Raw genomic sequence first — 24,745 nt, forward strand, 5'->3', positions numbered from 1 at the left:
GTCACACTCCTAATTTCCTGTGGACTCTCCCCGCGCTCTCTCTCTCCTGTGGCTGCTGTGCCCGAGAGGTTGAAGATGAAAAGAAGAAAAGAGCGTTGTGTGCGTCGCCTAAGACAACAGTGCAGTCTGGCAGAGTGGAGAGCCCTCTAATGACTGAGTAAACAAATGCTCAACATATGGAGGCCTCAATCGCCAGGAGCACCACCTCCTCTGCAAACACAGCTCACATGTCACACTGCGATCCGGGATGCGTTTTGACGTTCAGATTCAAAAAGCTGCTTCTAAAACACACATTCTGAAGAATCATTGTCCCAGTCCTCTCATCGACGTCGTTAGCACAGCGAGCGGTTTCTTTTTCTCATTGTCTCCCTCTGGGTGAAGTCCATTTTCTTCCGTTTCGCCAGAACTGCACCATGAATTCCATTTACACCCCGGTCTAAGATGAATAGGCATTGCAATTTGAAATCTAGTCAAAGATGAGCAGATAGCGGAGGCTGCTTTCAGAGAGGACGACTGAGGCTGCGCTGAATGAAGACTTGGGTGATAAAAGCAGAATAATGGTTTTCCAGCTTCACTGCCTCCTCAGCATCACCAGAAGGAACTGAAATTCATCCACTGCTGCCGGATATTGTTCCACTTTCCCGAGAAAATGAAGAACATCTTTGAGAAAATGACAGCATTTTCCACACTGAATAAAAAAGTACATTTTCTTTCATGTTTTACAAACATGACTTTATTATTTATGTATGACGATCACAAAATGATGAATTGAGAGCTGATTTGTATGCAAATTGAGAAAGGCGGCCCTGCTGTAATCTGTGGTTTCCTTAAGATAAGAAAGTATCTCTTTATCAGAGGAAACAAAACTTCTTATCTCACAGAATCAAGATAGTTTTTTCTACAGAGATTATAATTTCTTTTGAGGCACCAACATGATTATGGTGTAATCATTGGCTGCTTTGTCTTTCATATGGCTTGATTTTATCAGTATTGCTGTGTATCAGACATGAATACGGTGGGAAAATGGATGTGTGATCGTTTTTGTTGTCATTTTGGTAATTAATCATGTGATGGAGTGCTTTGGAGATGCTGTGGGGCTGCTGACATTTCCATGGTCGGCTCCTTATTGATGTATCCAAACTTTTGCATTGTATAATGTGTACAGCACATTTTAACGCACACACATGATTTACACAAGATGTGTGTAAATGATGTGTAAATGACAGGCCCCCGTGAAAACAGGGGCCTGTTTTCACGGGCTTCCTCATAATTTAGGGACCCAGTTTAAGTTTGCTCTGCTTGTATTTAAGTCTTAATGGTTGGAAACGTTGTATTTGTATGAATTGTTTTTGCTCCGTCCAGAGGAACAACCTCTTCTTTCACAAAACCGTTCTAAAATACAAACCAAATACTTGTTCTTTGTCAAATGGCATTTATATGCAAAGTATACTCGGCCCACAGAAGGATCCTACAAACATTTGTTTTTCTCAAAAGCCATGTCTTTTTGATTGTGCAGTGCCTGAAGAACCTCTCGGATCCTGATTGTCGCATTTAAATTGCAAATGTCTGAGCGCTACATCAGCATACACATCCTTTGTAATAGTCTGTACCTGTGCAACAATCTAGTACATTGTTTTGTAATTGCTCCTATCCCAAATGTCAGAGCCAGAGATGAATGGGGTTTATTGTACCTAATAAACAGCTACTGCAGCTTTCCTACGTCAGCAGAATATCTCTAATATGTCTAATAGTCTTTTCATGCTCTATACCTGTGCAAGTTTAGCACAAACTTTAAAAACCAAGGCTTCATCTTTTACTTAAAATTAAATGTGTCTCATCTGTGTCTGCATGCATGTCCCTCTCAGTCAAAACACAAACAGCTCTTATAATCGCCCTCCTTACCGCCTCAGTGCCAGTATCATAATTACTGTGTTCCCTACATGAGGAAGCTGCTTTCATCCATAAAAGGTTATTAAATCATGGCTGTGGAAATATCAAGCAGCCTGTTGATTATGCATTCTGCTCAGCTGCCTATGTTTCGATCCATGCAGACGTTTTTAGCAGTGTGAGAGTGTTTATGTTGCTCCATTTGTGACCTCTACCGGCATTCCTGCTCATTATGTCCACAGGGATCTGCATCCTTATCATTTGCACAATTTGTCATTTGCGGGTGTGCAAAATGGATAATATGCCCAATATATTAAAAACAGAAATTTAGCCTCAACGACATGTTTAGAGAGAGAGAGAGAGAGAGAGAGAGAGAGAAGGAAGCTCGTTTGTATTCCAAGTTGCATTTTAACAACCTGAATGAAAGCTATGGTTTTCTTAAAATTGCTTTTTGTATTTTAAGTTAGATGGTTAAATAATGATTGTGCTGATGCAACTGGCTCAAATTTAAATGAGGTATGCAAACAAATTTAAAGGAAAACCTGAATATATTTATGCGTATTAGACTACACAATATTCTCTGAGAGTAACTAATCGAAAAAAGCTTTCTGAAAGCTGATGGAAGTTGTCATGCAGTGAGGAAATGGGCAAAATAATGTTTCTACTGGGTTCACAAAAAAAGTCCGATTCTGTGTTACTTATCAAATCTGAAACAGTGAAATTGCGGTTTTTGCTTTATGAATTACTTTAAATAATAAAAAAATAAACCCAAAAATACAACTTTTTTTGATTAACTGTTCCTAATCATCACCACCTTCATAAACTTTGGTCATTTTTCTTTTAATTTGTATTTGTAGGGCAGATTTGCTGATCAATCTCTGCTCTGACTAGAATTTGCTTTTTTTTTTTTTTGTGGAAAACTGCAATTCGTTATTTTATAAATTGCAGGATGTATTTGTGGTGCTGGTGTTAAGAGTAATGGGAAATTCCCAGTGGTTTTGGCTGAAAAATCAATGTGTGTTGTACCTGTTCTCTGTTTGGAGCTCAAATGTCCTGCAACAGTAAATGCACCATCCTGGAAAGAGCACACTGCCTTGATTAGGCTGACTTTCACCTGTGCTTGTGTCACACACAACAAGGACAGAAAATGCAGGATACAGTTTGGTGTCTTGGGAAAGAAAAAACACTTGCAGCAAAACTAGAAGTTTTCGTGCTGAGGAGAACAAACTGAACTGGAAACCTTCCACTGGTTGAGCTGTTGGGTCAAGAAAAATGGAGGACCTGGTGAGTTAACTCTGCCATTGTTTCCTCTTTTTCTCTTAACCTCTGTTTGAAAGCCATGAAACCACAGAAACAAGCTAAACGCCAGAGTTTCTCATCTCACCACTGTCACTTTTTGAGTCCAAAATGGTGCCTGCTTGCAAAGAAGCTGACGGCTACCTCTCCCAAGTGCTGACAGTGACATGAATTGCTCTGATAGATTCAGGAAATAAGCACATTGTTGCAATCAAAAACCTGCGCGGTGAAGCTGAGGTTTAAATGTGTCCAAGCGATTCCACAGACGTCGTCCTCCCTCGGCGGTCGCTGTGACGGGCCTTTTAATTGCCTCATTCAGATAACATGTCATGGCAGGGCCGAGTCAGCGAGGTGACATCTGCTAATCATCTGTTGATCGCCTGTTCACACATCCGCCTCGCTGTTCGGGGGGTCCGTTTGTCTCTGGGTACCCCGGACTCACTTTGGCTGTCTGTCCGTATCCATGTCTTTCATTTGCACTCACTTTTCCACAGTCGCCGTCCCCTCTGCTGCCGCTCGGTCCCACTCCAATTTCATTCCCAACATCACTTTTTATTTCTGCTTCACGCTGACTTCACTCTGCCAGAGAGTAAATCACTGCACGTTTTATTACTGATCTCATTCCCTTCACCTGACGGATATTAAGTGCAATCTGCTGCTTTTGTTGCTTTGTAAAAAGTGACCCTGTTGTAATAATGGTTGTATTTTATGAGAAAATTAATCTCATTTTCATAATTTCAAGTTTTTTATTACCTTTTTTTGTTTTTAGCTGTTTTTTTTTTAGTTTTTAGTTTTGCTTGTATTTAATGTAGTAAAATCAATAATGCAGGTGAAATCAACTGCCAAAGTTTTGTTTTAGAGGTCAGACATTTCAGAAGGTTTTCTGTTTCTAGTTATTACTTCCAGTGATTGCTGTATCGTCATGTTCTAGTTAACCTCTGTAATTGATGCATTATTTCCCGTTTCTAAAGAATGACAATTTGTTTGCTGCTATTCATTGCTGGCAGTTTATTTCTAATTTGCTTTTATGTCTAATTATATGGGAAGCAATTGTGTAGATGACTGTTTGTCTGGGTTAGGGTTTCTGTTTATGGTCAACAGAGAATCATTACATTCACTTTGACCCTCACCCATTCCTATATGCATTGCTTACCTGCATGGTGCAATTTATATTTTTTCTACCCTAATCTTTCTGGGACTGTTTGTAAATAAAACTATATCAAATCGTACTAATCATTACAATATTAGAGAAATGCTTGCATGGGCTATTTGGTAGATTCCAAGTTTCATATATGCTAATTCTGCATGCTAATCATATATTTGGTCACTTGGATTGATACTGGAGGTTTTTCCCAGAACCTGCACCAAACCCAGAACCAATTCAGGGATTTTATATCCCCTCTGGCCTGGGAATGTCTTGGAATCTTGTAGAATAAACTGTAGTGTGTTGGTGCATAGAGGAATATCTGGGGTTGCATTTCAGACAGATATAAAGAAGGCGATGGATGGACTTTTCCTGCTCTTGATGTCTGTTGGTAAAATAATCGGCCTGCTGCAGGCTGGCTATGTTAATAAGCAACCAGACTAATTGGGCTACTAACATGAGAGAGAAAAGATTTTGTAATCTTGGGAATTAGAAGTATATTTGGATGTTCATTTTGTGTCCAGATAACTTCAAGTGTCTCATTTTTATGGCATCACATCTACATTTATTTTTCTGATTTAACTTTAGACGGTGAAGGGAAAAAAGAGAGTGTCTTTTTATTACGTGTATGTAACATTCTGGTTTCAACTGTATTTATAAAAATAGCTTTTTTCATACGCCAGAGCGATGCATGATAAAAGTTCTGCAGAAACCGTCGTAAACCCAGTTTCCCTCTGCTTTCATTACTCCTGTTGGTGCCGTTTCTCCTTTATTTTTTAACTCTAATTTTAACAACCCACAGGGGCTTAAAAATATGTGATAACCTGAGTGCACCAACATCAGCACTGCTGAAAAATAAAAAATAAAAAGATGTGGAACTGTGCAGCTCAGAGTTTCCATAGTCTGCTGGTTTGTTTCTGCACACTTATGTATGTGTGCTGTACTGTTAAAGCTCAGAGCGATGCTTCGAGACATAAAGCAGGGAAATAAATGTTTGTACACTAAGGAGATATGATTTAGGCTTGTGCATCAAAAGATTAAGTCATTTTGGTCTAGCTTCTTGTGTAATGTTTTTAATTTTGATGTAAATACTGTGGAGTTTCAGGTGTGAAGCCTTTACAGACATATTTCTGTTTTTCACAGTAAACCACAAACCTGCTTGAGGTGACGTGTGATAAAGATTAGGCTTTATCACACGCTCTCTTTTGCTTTGTCTCTGCATGTGGCAACATTTTCTGAATCAGATTGGTACAACCTAAATAAGGTCAAGCAGTTTGACCAAATGGGCATTTGTGTGGTGTACTTAACAAAAACCTGCCGCTGGTATCGTAAATTTTGATTGAGTTGGGATCCAAATCTGTAGTTTCTATCTCTAATCTTTATTATAGCATTTCCCCTAAAATCCATTTATCTGAAGAAACTCTTCTGGAGATAATCTACAAAACCCACAGTAGGCAACGCTGAATGAATCCCTGTTTTTCTACAATATTGGTACTGAACATAATGTAGCATGAATTTGTCAAGACTGCTTGAAAAGACCAAAAGAAAGTTTGACACGAGTCAAGAAACAAGCAAATTCAGCCCTTGAAATGAGCCTGGTCTGAGTTTTAGCTAAAACTTTTCCATCTTCAACTTATAATATTGTTACAGAAGTCGCATTAAAATGCAAAGAAAAAGCAGCTTCGACGGTTAAACCGGTTTTTGCACTGACTGTAACATCAGCCTCATAATGCAGTTTATCTGCTGAGTCCTGTTATGCTCTGCAGCTCATGGTTTGAATACGGTTATTCTTCACAGTACACAAGATAACAGGATGTTGTGTGAGGGAATTTTCATTCATTGTCCTCACAGCTCAAAGGCGAAAAAAAAAAAGATTTAGCAACTCAAACGTTTGAGGTTGAGACTTTGTGATATTTGTGATGCGTCCCATTTTAAAACATATTTGCTTCTGGAATTCTTGAATGTGTTATTTTCACTCACATCTGGGCTGTTAGTGTCTCATACGACCATTAGTCATCAGCTCATGTTTTATTCAGGTTGGTCATAAGAACAGCACCTCCCAAACCCTCGACTAGTCATAATCTCCCGGTGGGTACCGTCTTTTCCATCTGTTCCACCATTAGTTTTGCCTGTGCTTGGCTCCCGCGCAGCTACAGATGCTAATATGGCAGCGATGAGGTTAGATACATCGGCCCTAGCTGCACCTGTAACTACACATAGACGGATGACAACTAATCACTGAAAGACGTCCATCATCATTCCCCGCTGGCCTTTGCTGGAGGTAAAAAAGCATCAGGAGTCCGTAATTGGCAATCAGGGACAACTGGAGTGGTTCAGTGATGAACTGCAGAGGGACTGCTGCAGAGACTGAAAGTTGACACAGGGTTGTATTGTGTGCTTTCTTTGAAGAAGAGTTCCAACTACGTTTTTGACCGTATTGATTAGCAGTTACTTTTTTTGCTTTTTGCCAGAAAACTGACTTCTGACTCTGAACTAGCGTTATAAAGACCGGTGCATCTCTTTCAGCTTGTAGCTCGTCTCTGGATATGTTCAGTTTGCCTCGTTAGGAAGTCCTATTATCCGTGTTCTCCAAACTTTTTCTTTTAATGTAGTAAACATTCTACTTGCAAAACAACAAAGCCTAAATCTTGGCGTTAAATATTAAAGTCGGTTGCCAACATGCCTTCTGCTGGAGCTGTTGTTGGCGAGTGTTTCTATGGAAGCAAGGACATTGTTTTTATTCAGAGCTTTTATTCTCCGTGAAACAATTATTTTTATTAGAGAAAAATATACAATGGCCAACTGGCCTTCAGATGATTAGGTTGTTTCATTGTATTTTATACATTAAATTGTTTGGAAACGGTTGCTGCTGTCCAAAAAATCCTACTGGCAGCAATGATGTTAAACCAAAATAAACAAAGCAGGTCTTTAAGGAATAATGTTGCTTATCTGGCTTCGCTGCTATTTAATTCCAAACCTTTTAGATTAAGATAGTTATACAAGTGATTACAAATTTAGAATTCTTCATTGTGAAAAGAAAATATGCATTTTATATCAGGAATACTTTAAAAATGTTTTTTAATTATCTTTTAATGTTTTTCTTTGGTCTTTGCCTGCCCCTCTACAGTTGTGCAGCCATTTTGTCTAAGTTTTTGTTACTGTTGTTCAGTTACTACTGAGCTATGATTTATTCATGCATAAAGCTAAAACTTAAGACATTATTGGCTGCAAGAAAGTTGCACCCTGTTGATCTGAAACCATCGTTTTTCTTTTTCTCTTTTCTACTTCAGATTATGGAAGCCCATTTCTATGAAAACCCATTTCCGCCATGAAAGAAAAAATAAAAGACCAACAGGAAGTCATAATTATGACTTTCAAAGTCATAATTTCGACTTTGACAATTATGACTTTGAAAGTCGAAATTATGACTTTGAATCTCATAATTATGACTTTCTGTTGGTCTTTTATTTTTTATTTCATGGCAGAAATGGGCTTTTATATCAGAGAGTTCACAGCTTTTCACTAATGCCCCGTTTCTGCTTAGCAACACTTCATGGGTCTGTGCTACTTGTAAATACAACATTCAGATTTTCAGTAAATAAGTTTATATTAAAATGAATAAAATCGTAAAATAAACCACTGGGCAATTAATTAACACAATATATTGAGGTTTACTTTTAATGATATTCCAGTTTTTGCAGATGTGCTTTCTAAGTGAGGACCAGCATTTGTTTTCAATCCTAGCCAAAATTTGTAGCTCCTGTTTCTTTCCAAATTCCCCTCTCTGGTTGTCAAAATCTATGATTTGATGAAACCAGATAAAAAAAACTAAACTTTTGTGTTCAGGGAGCATAAATAACGTGAAGTTGCCACTGAGGACCATGGTATGTTGGTTCATTAACACCTCCAGAGTTCAGCAGCTTTTTTGCAGCAGCATTTTCTGCCGGACAATTATAGTAACCTCATTAAGCCATAATTTGTTGGGCAAAACATTACCTTTCAACGCCTTACAAACCATTCAGTAAATAAACAACACATCTACTCTGATTTATCAAATTGATTTTAATTATGTTTCCCAATCACTCTGGTTAAAGAAAGCTGTGGCCAGCAGAAGAAGAGTTGTTAAAATTAAGTATTAAACACTTCCTGTAAAGTGAGTCCGTGTTTAACTTTTTTTTTTAAAACCCCAAAAACAAAAGATTTAAATCCTCTACATCTGGAAAATATAAGAAAAAGAGATGGAGAGTTTAAATGTTTATGCAAAGTCGACTCTTAATCACTTTGTTCTCCTCCTGAAACTCCATATGAAACTAATATTGCAGAGGAATTATTATCCAGCTTTCCAATTAAACCAGAAATTATGTGTATGTGAGAGAGAGGGAGCTCGTGGAACTGCTGCCATGCAGATGCTTATCTGACTCTTATTGCGCTCTGGGATAATGGACAGCCTCTAAAATACAATTAGGGTCTCATTATTGATTCAGTTTAACCAGGAGATGCATAAAGAACAGTTTCCTGCTTCTCTGCAGGGTTTATCTGCATGTTTTTTAGTATGATTTTAACAAGCTACCAATTTAAAGATTCAGCACATCACGTTTCTTCAATAAGCTGCAGTGAATTGAAGCAAAGACGCTCTGTGTGTGTTCGTTTCTATCTAAAAAAGAAATGGCTAAACAGCTAAACGGAAAAAACACGATGTGCAGTTGGAGGTGAAATTAAAATCTTTGTATTGGATTGAACCCTTTCATGCATGAATTATTATCCTTTGTGTCAGAATTTTTTTTTCCAATATTTTTTTTATTTTATTTTCTTAAGGCATAAAAAAAAGGCTGAAAGAAAAATGTTATAAAATAATTTTTTATTTTCTCAATTGTAATTTTCTCCACATACAAAGCTGCTACTTGAAAAATACACCAGTAGTATTGCTCTTTAGGAGTTGTCTGATGTCACAATATTTTTTTTACCTGCAAGAATCATCTACAGTAGAAGGAGGGCCCGGGTCGGTTGGCATACTCTTTTGTCTGTCGGCCATATTGGATTTAATAAAAATAATTTTTTGCATTTGGATCTGATGGCCAGTAGTTGATAGTTTATTTTATGGTGCATTAGTGTCCACTTCAGTGGTCTGTGTGCATTTATAGCATAAAAATCCATAAGAAGCACAAGAAAATGGCTTTTAGACAGCTGTCCACTATGCATGAAAGGGTTAATCAGCTTTGGTGACCCAAAGTGACCTAACGGTGCTGAATCAATTGAAGTCGAGAAGGGATTGCATTTTACATGTAAAAAGAAAACGTCATCAGGGCTGCTATGCATCGGCTGTTGTGCTGCAGCCTGTTGGCACAGATGGAGCTCCATATTTTTCTTAAACAGTGTTTGGAAGCCTGAAGTGGCTCCAGGGCCAGCTATCATCTTGAGCCAGAACATCAAACTGATCTCTGCTTGTTTTCCTATAGTCCAGTTTTCAAGGTCTTCCAAATACTCTCATCAAGCCAACATTATTAGTTTGAAAACTTTTAGCAGACAAAACAAGTTAAATATTTGTGTGCTTTTATTCAGAATTAATGGATTTAATTGTTTGATACTGCAGAAAGAAAGGCGTTTAATGCACTCCACAATTAAAATGTTTTACACAACATTAAGATTCAATCTTCTTCCAAGAGGTGTCTGCATTTACCTCTTGTCTTTGTTTCCATGATGTGTGTGTATTAACAGTCTGAAATTCTGAGTTTTCGCTCAGATTGTCACCTATTTTACTGTCGAATCCAATATACAGCTCTGATATCAACATCCACCTGATGTGCAGCAGCAACAGAGGTGCCAAATATTTTCTGTGTGGTGCATTTTGAAGACACCATATTGTTTTCACAACAAAAAAAGAAAACTGAAAGCACGCAGGGCTCAGGATGGACTCGAAAAATGATGAAATCTGGTGAAAATAAACAATTTCACATGAAAACAAACCCTCCTCCACTCTGCCAGCAGTGCAAATGGGCATTCTACTTTTACTGATCAAATAGACAACATTTAATTAAAACTCTAAAACTCACACAGAAAGCTATTGTGAAATGTTACAGTGTGATAAAGACATGGTGCATATAAATGATCAGCATTTATATACTGAGAGAAGAATAAAACCTCCCAATTTAAATCGCACCTTTCTAGGAACTGTTATTTTTACTTGCCAATGAGTCGCCGCACATGATTATTTGTCAATTTCCAGGAAGTGAATGACATGTTTGTGCCACATTTTTACTATTGCTGGGAAACATGAGCAGAAATTTCAAAGATTTGAAAAGAAAGCTTCAGGAATGAGCTAAAAACCTTACCTGTAATTTTGATCAGTGAAGGATAATTTAAGTGAAACAGGTTATTCAAACCAACCTGGTCCTTTGTGGAAAAATCTACTAAATCGTCAGTTAACAGATGGTAAAGTTTCTTTAGATGTACCTTCAAGCTTTGTTTTCTGCAACCTGTGAATACTTTATTATTTTAAAAAAATCTAAAGCCCTTTCCAAGGTGATTTATTTTTAAAACACTTTCTCTTGATGTGACAAAGCATTTTAAAAACTGTAGTGTAGCAGTCTACTTGATGGAATGCCACTGCTGCTTTCTGTTCTAGAAATCAAAATAATGAAGCCGTTTTTAATTTGTTTCTCCAGTTCTAACTTTGTACAGATTCCTCTCCCATTTCATTTGACATTTGGTCTGAGAAGGAAAGTGAGTAATGTCTAAAAAAAATAGCTGCAATTATGTGGCAGAATCTGCTTCAGTTGGGTTTGGGATGTTCTTCCTCCATCTTTTAATGAGTCACTAATAACAATACTTTGTTTGTACAGCAACAAATGTTGCATAAAGAAAACAATTAAAACATCAGAAATTCCACAGAAAACACAAACTATACCAAGTTAATTAAAATACATAATGTAAGATAAAGTGAAATAATAAAAATACAAACATTCAAATATTGAAAACCTAAGTTTCAAGAGATCCATCCAAAAATATCCACATAAACAAATCAGTTTTAACTTTTCTGATCATTGCTAATGATTCTTATGGAAGCCCATTTCCGCCATGAAAAAAAAAAAAAAAGCTAAACAGGAAGTCATAATTTCGACTTTCAAAGTCATAATTATGAGATTTAAAGTCATAATTTCGACTTTCAAAGTCATAATTTCGACTTTCAAAGTCATAATTATGACTTTCAAAGTCATAATTTCGACTTTGAAAGTCATAATTTCGACTTTCAAAGTCATAATTTCGACTTTCAAAGTCATAATTATGAGATTTAAAGTCATAATTTCGACTTTCAAAGTCATAATTTCGACTTTCAAAGTCATAATTATGAGATTTAAAGTCATAATTTCGACTTTCAAAGTCATAATTTCGACTTTCAAAGTCATAATTATGACTTTCAAAGTCATAATTTCGACTTTGAAAGTCATAATTATGAGATTTAAAGTCATAATTTCGACTTTCAAAGTCATAATTATGAGATTTAAAGTCATAATTTCGACTTTCAAAGTCATAATTTCGACTTTCAAAGTCATAATTTCGACTTTCAAAGTCATAATTATGAGATTTAAAGTCATAATTTCGACTTTCAAAGTCATAATTTCGACTTTCAAAGTCATAATTATGACTTTCAAAGTCATAATTTCGACTTTCAAAGTCATAATTATGAGATTTAAAGTCATAATTTCGACTTTCAAAGTCATAATTATGAGATTCAAAGTCATAATTTCGACTTTTCCAAAAAAGTAGACATGCTGTCTTGTATGAGATTTACACAGTATTCCATTTGATTTGTCTAACCAGTAAAACACAGATTTTTCCTTTTAATGGATTATAAACAAATTGAGGAGTATTTCAGATGTGGTTTAACCAATGATGAAATTCTTGCTTTGCTGGCTGAGGTTCATGGGGTTATTCTTAGCAAGAGGACACTAGAAAGGATTCTTAATAAGAAGAAACTTTGGCGCCGAAAGAACAAAACTGATGTGAGTGTAGTGGCAGCTTTCATTCGTCAGCAACTTGAAACCTCTGGACAATGTCACGGATATCGATGGATGCACCAAAAATGCTGGATGAATGGTATTGTTACAGACAGGGAAACAGTTCGAGTCCTTTTACGCTTACTAGATGGTGAAGGAGTGGACCTAAGGTCAAGAAATCGACTGAGGAGACGGATTTACTATAGTCGTGGTCCAAACTATGTTTGGCATATGGACGGCTATGATAAGCTGAAACCATTTGGAATTGGGATCAATGGTTGCATTGACGGTTTTTCCAGAAGGCTGATATGGCTTGAGGCATACAAAACAAATAATGATCCAAGAGTCATTGCTGGATACTTCATGGATGCAGTGATTAATGCTGAGGGTTGTCCTGAAAGACTGAGAGTGGATTTAGGGACAGAAAATGTTAATGCAGCTGGCATGCAAAGATATTTGCATCTTACAGAAGATCAACCTGAAAGTGATAATGTAATATCTGGTCCAAGCACTGGAAATCAGCGGATTGAAAGATGGTGGTTGACCCTGCGAAGTGAATGTATCCAGTTCTGGATGGACCTCTTTGACAAACTGAAAGCAGATGGTCACTTCTCGGACAACTTCTTGGACAAAGCCTTGATTCAGTTCTGTTTTCTCCACATAATACAGGTGAGCTTGATTTGAGCTGCTCTGTCTTCTCACCTATTGAAAATATTTATAATTGCTATAAAGTGGTTATAATGTGCAAAGATTTATTTTCTGAGTATGATACTAAATTAATAGCACATTTTAATATTGCATGTTTGGGTAGTTGCTTGACTTAAACTTCCCTGTTTTTGGATAAATAGCAGTCATGCTAGATTCACACTTCCGTTTTACTTTTGAATGCTTATTTCAAAGCTATGAGTTTAGTCGGGTTTTTGTTTTCTTCTAGAAAGAACTAAATGAAGTTGCTTCAGCTTGGGACCACCACAGGATACGTCCAGCACACAATTCACGAAGTCCTCATGGGCGACCATTCATAATGTACACAGTACCTCAGGCGTATGGAACCAGAGACTATCTACACAGCATTGACTTGAACAGGGTTGAAGCCTGCTTGGAAAACTGTGTTTTCAAAGACTTTCCATGCGATGAAGATGTCTTCAGTATTTGTGTGGACCTGATTTCAGAGCATAACCTGGATGTCACAGATGATGTGTTTGCAACAACTGATCTGTACATAAGACTTAGACAGCTGATTACCAGAGATTTGGAGCTGCAGTGATAAATGTAAAAACATTTTGTTGCGTTGACAGTTTGCTACCTCATCACTAATTTGGACTTCAGTAGATATTTGATGACATTCTGAGAGTGCCTGCATTTGCTTTAACACATTGTTACACCAGAATAAATATGGGTCAAAACCATTCACAAGATCTGTAAACAAGAAGAGACACTAAAATAAGATCAATGCATGCTGAGCTGATAAAATAAGTCTGACATTAGAAAAATATATTGATACATTGCACTAGTATGGTCAGATGATTTTGGTTTTGATATTTTCCCTTTATTATCAATATCATTGCATTACAGTTCTAACATTATGCTGATTCTTAAACAGGAAATAAAGGAATTGAGAACTGCTGTAGAAACCCCATTATTTTTCAGGTGTGCATCCCAATGCTGATTTAAAGCTTCCCCCGCCCCAAATAAATCACACATATGAACTGAAAAAAGTGGTTTATTGTACTTCAAAATTAAAATCTCTACATAGCCATTACAGACACCTTTGAGTTTTTTAAGTAATTCTTTAAGATAATGACAATGCTTCAAGGTGTAAAAAAAGAAAGAAAAAAGTGTTCTTTTTCAGTTTTCTGGTTAAATCTGATATTGAGTAACTGTAATGGCACCAATCTGTTACTGAAAATATTTTAAGGTTATGTCTACTTATAACAAAAATATGAATAAAATGCTGAGTAAACAAAAGAACTGTTTTCAGGAATAAGGGTAAATAAAACACTTTACTCCATTTCTCCCAGAACCACATTCAAACAGAGTAGCAACATGTTCATCTACTGAACATTTAAATTATGTGACTAATATAAGAAACAAAACATCTGAAATTATTCATAAATTATTTATACAACTAAGAGCTGCTTGTTTACAAGCGTGGCGGCCATATTTTATTTTTAATTGCAGAATAAACCAGCTTTTTCAGCCAAGTAAAATTATTAAAAGTAAAAAAATTCTTGTAACAATACCAAATCTTTAAATTTATTAAACCCAAAATATTGAGAAAATACATTTTACGGCCAACTTAAATTTATGCTTTAAACTTTAACTTTGGAGAACTTAAACAGAAAAAAAAACATAAACACTAGTAGGAAAGTGCCTACTGAGACATTGCAGGTCTTATAAATACTCCAGAGAAAAATAAATTGCAAAAAGTAGAAAAAAACTGTTAAGATAATGCTAAACTTTGAAAGTTTAATACAAAAAGATTTGGTAACACTTTATTTGAAGGGGTGTGCATAAGACTGACATGACATTGTCATAAACATGACATAACATCTTTCATGAACATGAAGAAGTCTTTGTGAATGTCTATGACAGTTGTCATGAAGTGTCATTCGGTAAATAATGACACTTTTAATGCAAAGTTGCTCTAAAAGTTAAACTGAAAGTCCATTAAAAATGCCAACTTTGCATGAAATTATCATAATTTACAAAATCATGCAAAGTTGGCATTTTTAATGAACTTTTAATGCAGCCTTTAGAGCAACTTTGCATAAAAAGTGTCATTATTTACCGAATGACACTTCATGACAACAGTCATAAACATTCATAAAGACTTCATTATGTTCATGACAGGAGTTATGTCATGTTTATGACTGTGTCATGTTAGTCTTATGCACACCCCTTCAAATAAAGTGTTACCAAAGATTCCTTAAACTCATATGTTCTTCAGCTGATGTCTGTTACACTATATCCATCACCCATACACTACTTTCTAGGACCTTGTTTATTTCGTGTCGAAACTCTGGATAGTTATCATAATTAACTGGCAACTCTAGGTAGCAACCGCATGTGTGGGAAACTGGCCGTCTCTGAATACCTTGAAGTTGAGTGAAGCTAACACTGATAGTTTTTTGAAGAAACAAATCAGATCCTGTGCAGAACCGAAGAAAAAGTGACAGGTGTTGTGAGTCTGATTCTCTGAGATAAGAACTTAAATATTTGCTGATGTTTTTCTGCTGTGCATTCATGACTGCAGGGTATACAATTGACTGTATAACCTTTCTTAATGTTGGCTGGAGATTTTCATATGCAGCTGTAATACTTTCCATCTCTGACTTCAGCGGGGAAAGGACAGTGCTCCACTGTTCAATAACAAAGGCAGGTTCCTGAATGAGCTTTTGGTGGGCAAGTTCCTCAAGTAGTAGCTCAATGTTATCACCTGTTGGCACTCTTCGACAGTTATGGATATCCATGATTTCCAGAAGCTCTTCTCTGTCAACACTCTGAAAATCTGAAAGGCAAGATTCAAACATCATTCGATCGTACTCTGTAACATACCTTAAAAAGCTATCAACAAGAGGACTCTTTATAGAACCAAGAACTGCTTGTTCTAGTATTACTGGAGCAAGTTTTATAGGCAGGTACTTCTGTTTTTGCCAGCCAAAGGCAATAATTCGGCCAATGCTTTCCCATTGTTGCTGTCCAAAATCATGACGCAAGTAGGGCACCTTAAAGTTATTGCCCATTGTGCACTGTTCATAAAAGTCCTGCCAAAACTCAGAGAGGACATCCCTCAAAACTCCTCCATCATCAATAGCCTTTTCTCGCCTTCCGTCAGGAAGCACCACTTGAATGCATATGTCCTCCTGAGTGACACCTGGATCACAAAAATGTGAAATTAGTTCTTTCAGGATCTGGCCACGGTGAAGAACAAGGATTTTCTTAATCCCTTCTCTCTGAACAATGGGCTCGTTCAAAGAATCAATTAGTGAAGAAGAAAGCACTGGACTAGATGGCTGTGGAGACAGAGGAAGGGTGTCATCAAGACTGAGACTATCTGTGTTAGAAATGTGTCCTGTGAAAAAGGTGACAGTGCCACTGTCTTCTAAAATGTCCCCGTTGATTCCTGCATGTAGCTCTTGGACATTGGACAAATCAGCCATGTCATCAGGAGAGTAAACTAGGTGAACATTATCACTGCTGCTGTTTGTCAGGACACTGTTGGTTCCAACATATATGACATCAATGCTGTCTGGTGCTTTGGATTGAGTCAGTAGAGACTGAGACTGAGAGCGAGTAGAAAAACTAAAAGTGTCTTGGTCATTTCCACTGAGGTTGTCTGGTTCTGAGTCACTGCCAGTGTCCTTCTTTTTGGTTGTTAGGTAAAATCGCAAAACCGGGAGTTTTGTCTGCTCATAAAGTTCTCCAACAGTAATATGTTCATCAAGTGAATGTTCCTGAAAATCTGTCATGTCAACCTCAAAATCTGTAATTCTTCCCTGTGAATTTCTTTGAGACGGAAAAAACAAACCCACTGCCTTCTCAATTAATTCATTTTTTCTACAGTCCTTTGACACATCAATTTTTCTTGTTCCACCACCTTTCTTTGTCCGAACTTGAAAAAACTTCCCATCTCGAGAATTCATCCATCCTATCTCAACTTTTCGAACACTTTTTTGAGCATTTCTGATGCTAACATTTTCTGAGATCTGCTTTTGATTGTTGCCTTTGTTCCTTGAAATCTTGGCTCTCAATCGGTCAAAAAGTTTTGATTTCCGGCCAGCAGGATCATTTTCCCTTCGTCTGCAATATCCGAGAAGTGCCAGTCGGTCACCATAAGATGGGAGATACTCCTTAAGCTGCTCATCTGTCATGAGCAGAAGGACACTGGAGTCAATCTAGAAAAAAAAATGTTAAAACAGTTATTTAACCTATAAAAATGGGGGAAAAACCCATTAAAAACAGTCACATGATAAAACTGATCTGTCTTCACTATGTCTCTATAATAGTGTTGTATGATAACTTCTAAATGTACTGATTTCCTTAGCAATCTAGCTACCTTATCCTTTTGCAGTCGTTGTATGACTTCCTCTGAAACATCCCGTGATTTTAAGAAGTCATACATCTCATCCATCCTGTGAGAATTACACACAATAACTAATGAATAATGTCTAATAAAATATAACATTGCAAAAGATTTATTATGAACATGATAGTAGGGCTGGATGATATTACTGAAAAACATTTAACGATACATTAGTTCATATTAATATTTTTTTAATTTTTTAAATATCTGAAATACTGCCAAACTGGTGATGTGACCTTTCCCATTTTATACACAGCTTTCACACCATAATGTTTTTTAAAAACATTTATGAGGCACAGTAGTGAAACATAAAACTGCTGCTCCGCAAGTTACTCCACAGCTTGTTGTTAGTTCACCAGAGTTAAATGATGCCATCAACCTAGCTGAGCTAGCCTTGAGAGGTTGAGTAGCATTGACTCTGCCTACATCCTCCAGAATGGTATATGGTTCCGGATCAGAGTTCAGAGAATATTCTATATATTGAATATTCTATCAGACTTACTATCTATTGATATTGATCACGTGTGTGTTGTGATACATATAACTGATTTATTGTCCAACCCTACATGGCAGATAGAAACTGTATTTCAAACTCAAGCTCCTGCTAAAAAATCAAGATAATAGACAACCAAACAGCTGTGCAGATTTGCAATAATAAATCAATACAAAAAGAAACTACATAAAAGTAATAAAGAAAACTCTACCAGTGTTTCCACAACTAAATGGTAAATTGTAGAGCTTAAGTCTGAAAGTTCTGTTTACATTTTTCCCCTAAAATATTTTAATGGTTGATCAATTCTCAAAATGAAATTCTCATCTTTATAAAACAGTGAAATACATGAACATAATCAGAATGATTTTAGTTTTGATCTTAATTACTTTCATTTAAACAGACAATATTATGAATTGGATTTTCACAAGAGTTGCAACTTACCTCTGTTTAGGTTTAGGTTCAGGTCAAAGGAACCTCCTCTGTCTCTTTTGTAGGTATCCTGAAAGTTGAGTAAAGTTAAAGAGTTAAAATTTTCAACAGGGCCTGCTTGTTTTAGGGATTTTTTAAGTTCCTTGTTTTTTCTATTTTTCTTATTTTTAATTGCTTTTAGAAATATTGTCAATCTAAAGCTGTAGATCTCCAGCATTAGCTTAAGTACATAAAACTGCTAAGAAAACAGTTTGAAAACTGATGCATATTGTACTTGCATATTTTACTCTTGTCTATATATCGACAAAAACAATTTAACGGGAATATAGTGAATCACATTATGCATAACAAAACGTGCATACAACAAGCTGTGGAGTGAGCTTTAACCTACTACTACTACTACTACTAGCTAGTGCTTGTATTTATGCCACAAAATAATTATACATATTAACTTGTTGAATTTTTCGAGTACATTAACGAACTTCTTATCGCACTGAAATAAAAACGATCTAATTAAAAAAAAAACACTGTTAAATATGCTAACAAGGTTAGCACGCTCTGACGGTTAACCTGCAGCTAGCTCACTTTGCTGAAACAACGACCGATGTACACACCACCACACGATCAAAAAGCATTTAAAACGAAGGAATATAATCAGAAACTATCCAGCAGCTTTTTTCCTGATACTTACAGTTCACTCGTTTACATATAAAGCCAGTCTGCAGGCGTTTCCATGGCGACACAAAACTAACTAACACAACTATAACCAAATAAAATAAAAAATGGCGAACCGACCTTTTACTGACTCTTAACCCAATAGCAAATGTTACGGAATAATGAGGTTATAATTATGCTTACCTTGGATTTAGGATCATATTAACTGGGAGCTGGAGCACGCTGTTATCCTAAGGAGGCTTGTCTCCAACTGCTCCGGTATCTCATAATTATGACTTTGAAAGTCATAATTATGACTTTAAATCTCATAATTATGACTTTGAAAGTCGAAATTATGACTTTGAAAGTCATAATTATGACTTTAAATCTCATAATTATGACTTTGAAATTCGAAATTATGACTTTGAAAGTCATAATTATGACTTTTAAAGTCGAAATTATGACTTTAAATCTCATAATTATGACTTTGAAAGTCGAAATTATGACTTTGAAAGTCATAATTATGACTTTGAAAGTCGAAATTATGACTTTGAAAGTCGAAATTATGACTTTAAATCTCATAATTATGACTTTGAAAGTCATAATTATGACTTTGAAAGTCGAAATTATGACTTTGAAAGTCGAAATTATGACTTTAAATCTCATAATTATGACTTTGAAAGTCGAAATTATGACTTTAAATCTCATAATTATGACTTTGAAAGTCATAATTATGACTTTGAAAGTCGAAATTATGACTTTGAAAGTCGAAATTATGACTTTGAAAGTCGAAATTATGACTTTATATCTCATAATTATGACTTTGAAAGTCGAAATTATGACTTTAAATCTCATAATTATGACTTTGAAAGTCATAATTATGACTTTGAAAGTCGAAATTATGACTTTGAAAGTCGAAATTATGACTTTAAATCTCATAATTATGACTTTGAAAGTCGAAATTATGACTTTGAAAGTCGAAATTATGACTTTAAATCTCATAATTATGACTTTGAAAGTCGAAATTATGACTTTAAATCTCATAATTATGACTTTGAAAGTCGAAATTATGACTTCCTGTTTAGCTTTTTTTTTTTTTTCATGGCGGAAATGGGCTTCCATAGATTCTACCTCTGATTGTTTTACTTTAGATTATTGAATAAATATTGAGGGCTGCACAGTGGCGCAGTTGGTAGAGCTGTTGCCTTGCAGCAAGCAGGTTCTGGGTTCGATTCCCGGCCCCAGTCTTTCTGCAAGGAGTTTGCATGTTCTCCCTGTGCATGCGTGGGTTTTCTCCAGGTACTCCAGTTTCCTCCCCCAGTCCAAAAACATGACTGTCAGGTTAATTGGTCTCTCTAAATTGCCCCTAGGTGTGACTGTGTGCGCACGGTTGTTTTTCCTGTGTGTCTCTGTGTTGCCCGGCGACAGACTGGTGACCTGTCCAGGGTGACCCCACCTCTCGCCCGGAACCTTAGCTGGAGATCGGCACCAGCAACCCTCCCGACCCCACTGAGGGACAAGGGTGTAAAGAAAATGGATGGATGGAATAAATATTGACAGTAGAGTTTCATGTTCTCAGAATCTGATAATCTGTTAAACATCATTTGAAACGTTTAGGCAAATATAACAGAGTAACAAAGCTCTGGTGCTTTGCACTTCAAAAGCCTTCATAGATTAGCTGTCACTCATCTGACAGCCGGCAGCTGAGAGCCTCTTCAGCCCGTCTGTGACGGCACACTTAGCAACCCGGCAACTCTTCACACAAATCCTGCAAAAGTATATCTCAAATTCAGATGAAATCGTCTCTTTTCAGCTTCACAAATCTTCATCTGCAAATTACAAGCTGGAATTGTTCAGACTTCATCAGGCAGACGGCTTACAGCCCATTTAAACATCAAGCGTCTGCTTCAAGTCCAATAAATCACAGCAGGAGAGCCCATCATTTAAAGCTGTGAAACGGTTTGTTGTAATTTGAGCTAATTACTGCTGTTGCTTTGACTATTCATGAGCTCCTCGGGCGTGAAGGATGGTGAAGTCCTACTACACCTACATAGGTCACACAGCAGTCCAAGTGCTGCTCAGGTTGCAGAAGATGCTAATTTAGCTCAATCATAAACACCTTTTAGCTCGAAATGAGTGGAAGTAGGTGGGAATGAACCAGTAAGTTTCATTATTATCGTGCAGAACAGAAAGTTAAAGCGTGCAGCTTCATTTGAAGTTGGATTCCAGCCGACTCCATTGAAAATGGAGGGAAGATTTGGACCAGCAATGCCAGAAACGGCAATCCCACACTTTTTCTCTGGTTCTCATTTCTTTCTTTAAACTTTAAAATTCTCTTCTTCGTCTCCCTCTTCCCTCATCACATCTTGTTCTTCCTCACGTTTGACGGCCGGAGCTTCAGGACTTTTATTAGCCATCATTCATAGCAGGCCTGGGAGGCTATAAAGAACAGACAATCTGATGGAGAGATAATGGTGCTTTATGATAGATCCCTGCTAATGAAATGCCACTGACTGTAATGAGATCAGTGAAAAGTGAGCTTTTGACCCCCTGTAAAGGGCAGGCAGCATGTTCAGAATATCCACTAAGCATCGATGTTCTTGACATCTCAGATTTCTCCTCCTATGCTCTTCCTTCAGTGTTTTCCACTTTCTCCTACTTTTTCCCCTCTTATTTTGGGGGATTCAGAGCTGCTGCACAACACGGATCACATCATGCAAAATGCTCAAACAGTGGAAATGCCAAAATGCTAATGCTAACATTTACCAGTGGCTCTGAGGTGGGGCTGTTCAAACAGCAGGAGGTGTGTAAGGTCAAGAAGAGGATTACTGATTCACACTGCGCCTCAGAGGTCCACACGTCTATATGGACCTGTGGACACAGTGATCCTGACAGCAGCACAGACGGCTTCAGATTATTAGCTTGGTTACGCCACTTTGTAACGTATCAAACGGTTACTGATGAGGTAATCATCAGTTGCTGAAATAGCTCAGCTTATGCTTTCCCATTCTTTAAGTATTGTTCGTATGTTATCAAATATATTTACAAAATGTTTTGCATCCGTTTAATTTCTAAACCTCGACGATAAAATCTGCTCCAAGCCAGTTCTCTGCTTATATTAAAAAGAAATTTATGTGAAATTCATGCCTGTTCCTTTATAAACATGCAAATTGTAGCCAGAAACTAAATTTGTGAGATTTAGTCAGACTGCCACTGTTTGCAATAGACAAAATATTAACCACGTTCTGGAACCTGACGGTGATTTTGACTCAAGAAGGGAAGAGAAAAAAAAACTAGGAAAGCCACAGCATATTTAATAAACTGGTTGATTTGTCTAATACTGAAATAAAATGATAAAAATATGGATAGGAGAAGAAAAGAGCACATTTTCATTTGTTTTAAAATGTGCTGTTTTTATGAAAATGTTTGTTGGGAACAATATTAAGGGAAAATTTAATTTGACAAGTAGTAGGACTAGTTAAAAAGATCTTAATCTAGAAGAATTTTGTGGCTACAATGAAATGAAACACATTCTGATTTTCATGGATCTAACTTAACGATCTCTAATGCAAGAGGAATTTAATGATTTTTGATAAATAAGGAGGAAGGAGAGGTGATCTCTTTCAACTGTCTGCTGCAGATACTGACTACTTTACAATGCTCCACAAAACTCCATTTTAAAAAATAACATTTTTACATCAGAAGTTACTGTCTAGTTTATGCCAGATTTAATAAAATGCCAAATCAGATGGGATTAAAATGTAAAAAAATGCATTTTTAATAACTGAGTGGCATCTACATCTAAAGGTCTGCTAGACTGGCATGACCATGATTTCACTCAAAGGAATGTAAATCTGTACTGAAAATCTATGAATAAGAAAGAACAGCATTCCCGTAACAAAATGTCTATTTCCTTGAATTTAAACTTTCTGCTATTAGCGTGCAATTTTCTTTCCCCGCATCCTTAGCCGTCAATCTCCCCAGTCCGTTCTCATGTCTGTCCACTTTTCCTGTCTGTCAGAAAGTCGAGTGGTTTCTGTGACGGCGAGCACATTTGAGCGCTGTCATCTTCTTCCTCCTCATCATCGTCCTGTGGAGCTCAGCGGCACGTTGGAGTCCCTGCAGAGGGTCAGAGGTGGAACAAAGACATCCGCAGCTGCAGCACAATTCAGACGGGGCTCTTACCGTGTAGTTGTCAAGTTTTCATTTGCACCTTTGCCGCCACTCACTCAGTTTCATTTTCATCTCCGCTGTCATTCCTGCAGATATCGCAGCACGCTCGCACATAAAGATAAGTGTAAGGGGGACATATTTTACACAGTATTAAGGTTTTACGGTTTCTTTTTTTTTAACATATTTCAGAGGAGTTTCTTGTGCCTTTTCACAATATTTTCAGCCCTTTTGCCGACTTCTAAAAATCCAGTCCACATTTATGAGAAATGTCTTCATCTCCTGTGAACTGATGAAAGGATTTTTTATTTTTTTTTCCATTATTGTCAAGAAGTCTCTTCTGTAGCTATTCTCCTTTTGGAAATGATCGAGCGAGGTCATGTATAGTGAAACACTTTTTGTGGAGTTTTATTTAATTGAAGTGTCGTGGCTCGGGTGAATTAAATTTCCACTGGGTCGAGAGGAGCAGCCGGTGCGGATGAGGCAACAAAGGAAATTGATTTTGTGCCCCACATCCTCTCCTGCAGCTCCTGGCTTGCATGAGGACGACACGCCACAGCGCCGTGTCGGAGCGAGCCTGAATGTAATATAGCCCCCCTGCCTTCCCGTTTCTGTTTGCGACTTTGCTGTCGTGATGTTTGGAGACATTTATATATTTATATATGCAGACAAAGTGAGAGCGGTGGGAATATCAACACATCTTGTTTTATAATGGAGTTTCTGTAGCAGTTGGTTTGTATGCTGGATGGAGGGCAGGTCACAGGAGGCTGTAAACAAATAAACTATAAATATAGAATTTGTATGTGGAAACAAAACTCCCACAAATAGGGGAAAATGTGAATTATATAGAAAATAGAAAATGGTGATGATGTGCTATGTCGCTTTTTCCAAATATTAATGTAAACTTTAGAGAAAATGTAAAAAGATGCTCTAAAAAAATCTATTTGTTTCGTAAATATAAAAAGATTTTGTTGAGCCAAAACAAGGAAAATTTCAACCTTTTAAAATAAACAAAGTTTAGTTTTTTTAATAAAGTCCTGTATAGATCAATCAAATTTATTTGCATTGTACACATCAGCTATAATGTAGTTCAAAGTGCTTTGCATAATGGAAACATTATAAACACATCATATAGTCAACAACTGTGGAAAGCAGTAAGGGTTTGCATTTTGCCAATTGCCATCAATACTCATCAAATATGTTGCATTTATTACAGTTCAAAATCATATATAAACTTCTGGTTTAAACTAGAAAAATAAACAAGAAGACAAGTCCTCAATTAATGGATTCTCTTTCATTTTTATAGCAGCTCTTTTTTTAACTAAAGAGCTGCGTTTTCATAATTAAACCTAAAAATTGGCTGCTCCACTTCCCGCTTGAATTTTTAATATTCCAGCCCTCTAACGAAACCTTTCCACACACTCTGAGCCTGTGCGGACGTCGGTCAGCGCTCGCGCCTCTGGGCGAGTTGGCATGGTTATAATATCACGACCCGCGGTCTGCAGGGGCAGCGCTGACAGGCTACAGCGTGCGAAGCTGACCTTTTGCTTCTGAATAAACCGTTTCATGCGTCCAGATGGGGTGAAACAGCT

At 36.9% G+C, this 24,745-nt stretch overlaps 1 long non-coding RNA gene across 2 annotated transcripts; it reads right to left on the minus strand.

Moving 5' to 3' along the window:
* Nucleotides 1–16,856: 16,856 nt before the first annotated feature.
* LOC145552605 (uncharacterized) lies at nt 16,857–19,286 on the minus strand. Of its 2 annotated transcripts, none has more exons than XR_014088710.1 (4): nt 19,188–19,286; nt 18,342–18,399; nt 17,381–17,456; nt 16,857–17,219 (listed from the first exon to the last, which is right to left on the minus strand). It is a non-coding gene; the product is annotated as an uncharacterized LOC145552605 (long non-coding RNA). The 2 variants fall into 2 exon arrangements; XR_014088711.1 differs by lacking the exon at nt 19,188–19,286 and adding an exon at nt 19,021–19,179.
* Nucleotides 19,287–24,745: the final 5,459 nt, after the last annotated feature.

This window comes from Poecilia reticulata, chromosome 8, assembly GCF_904066995.2.
Source record: "Poecilia reticulata chromosome 8, P_reticulata-male-v2, whole genome shotgun sequence".
Classification (NCBI taxonomy): Eukaryota; Metazoa; Chordata; class Actinopteri; order Cyprinodontiformes; family Poeciliidae; genus Poecilia; species Poecilia reticulata.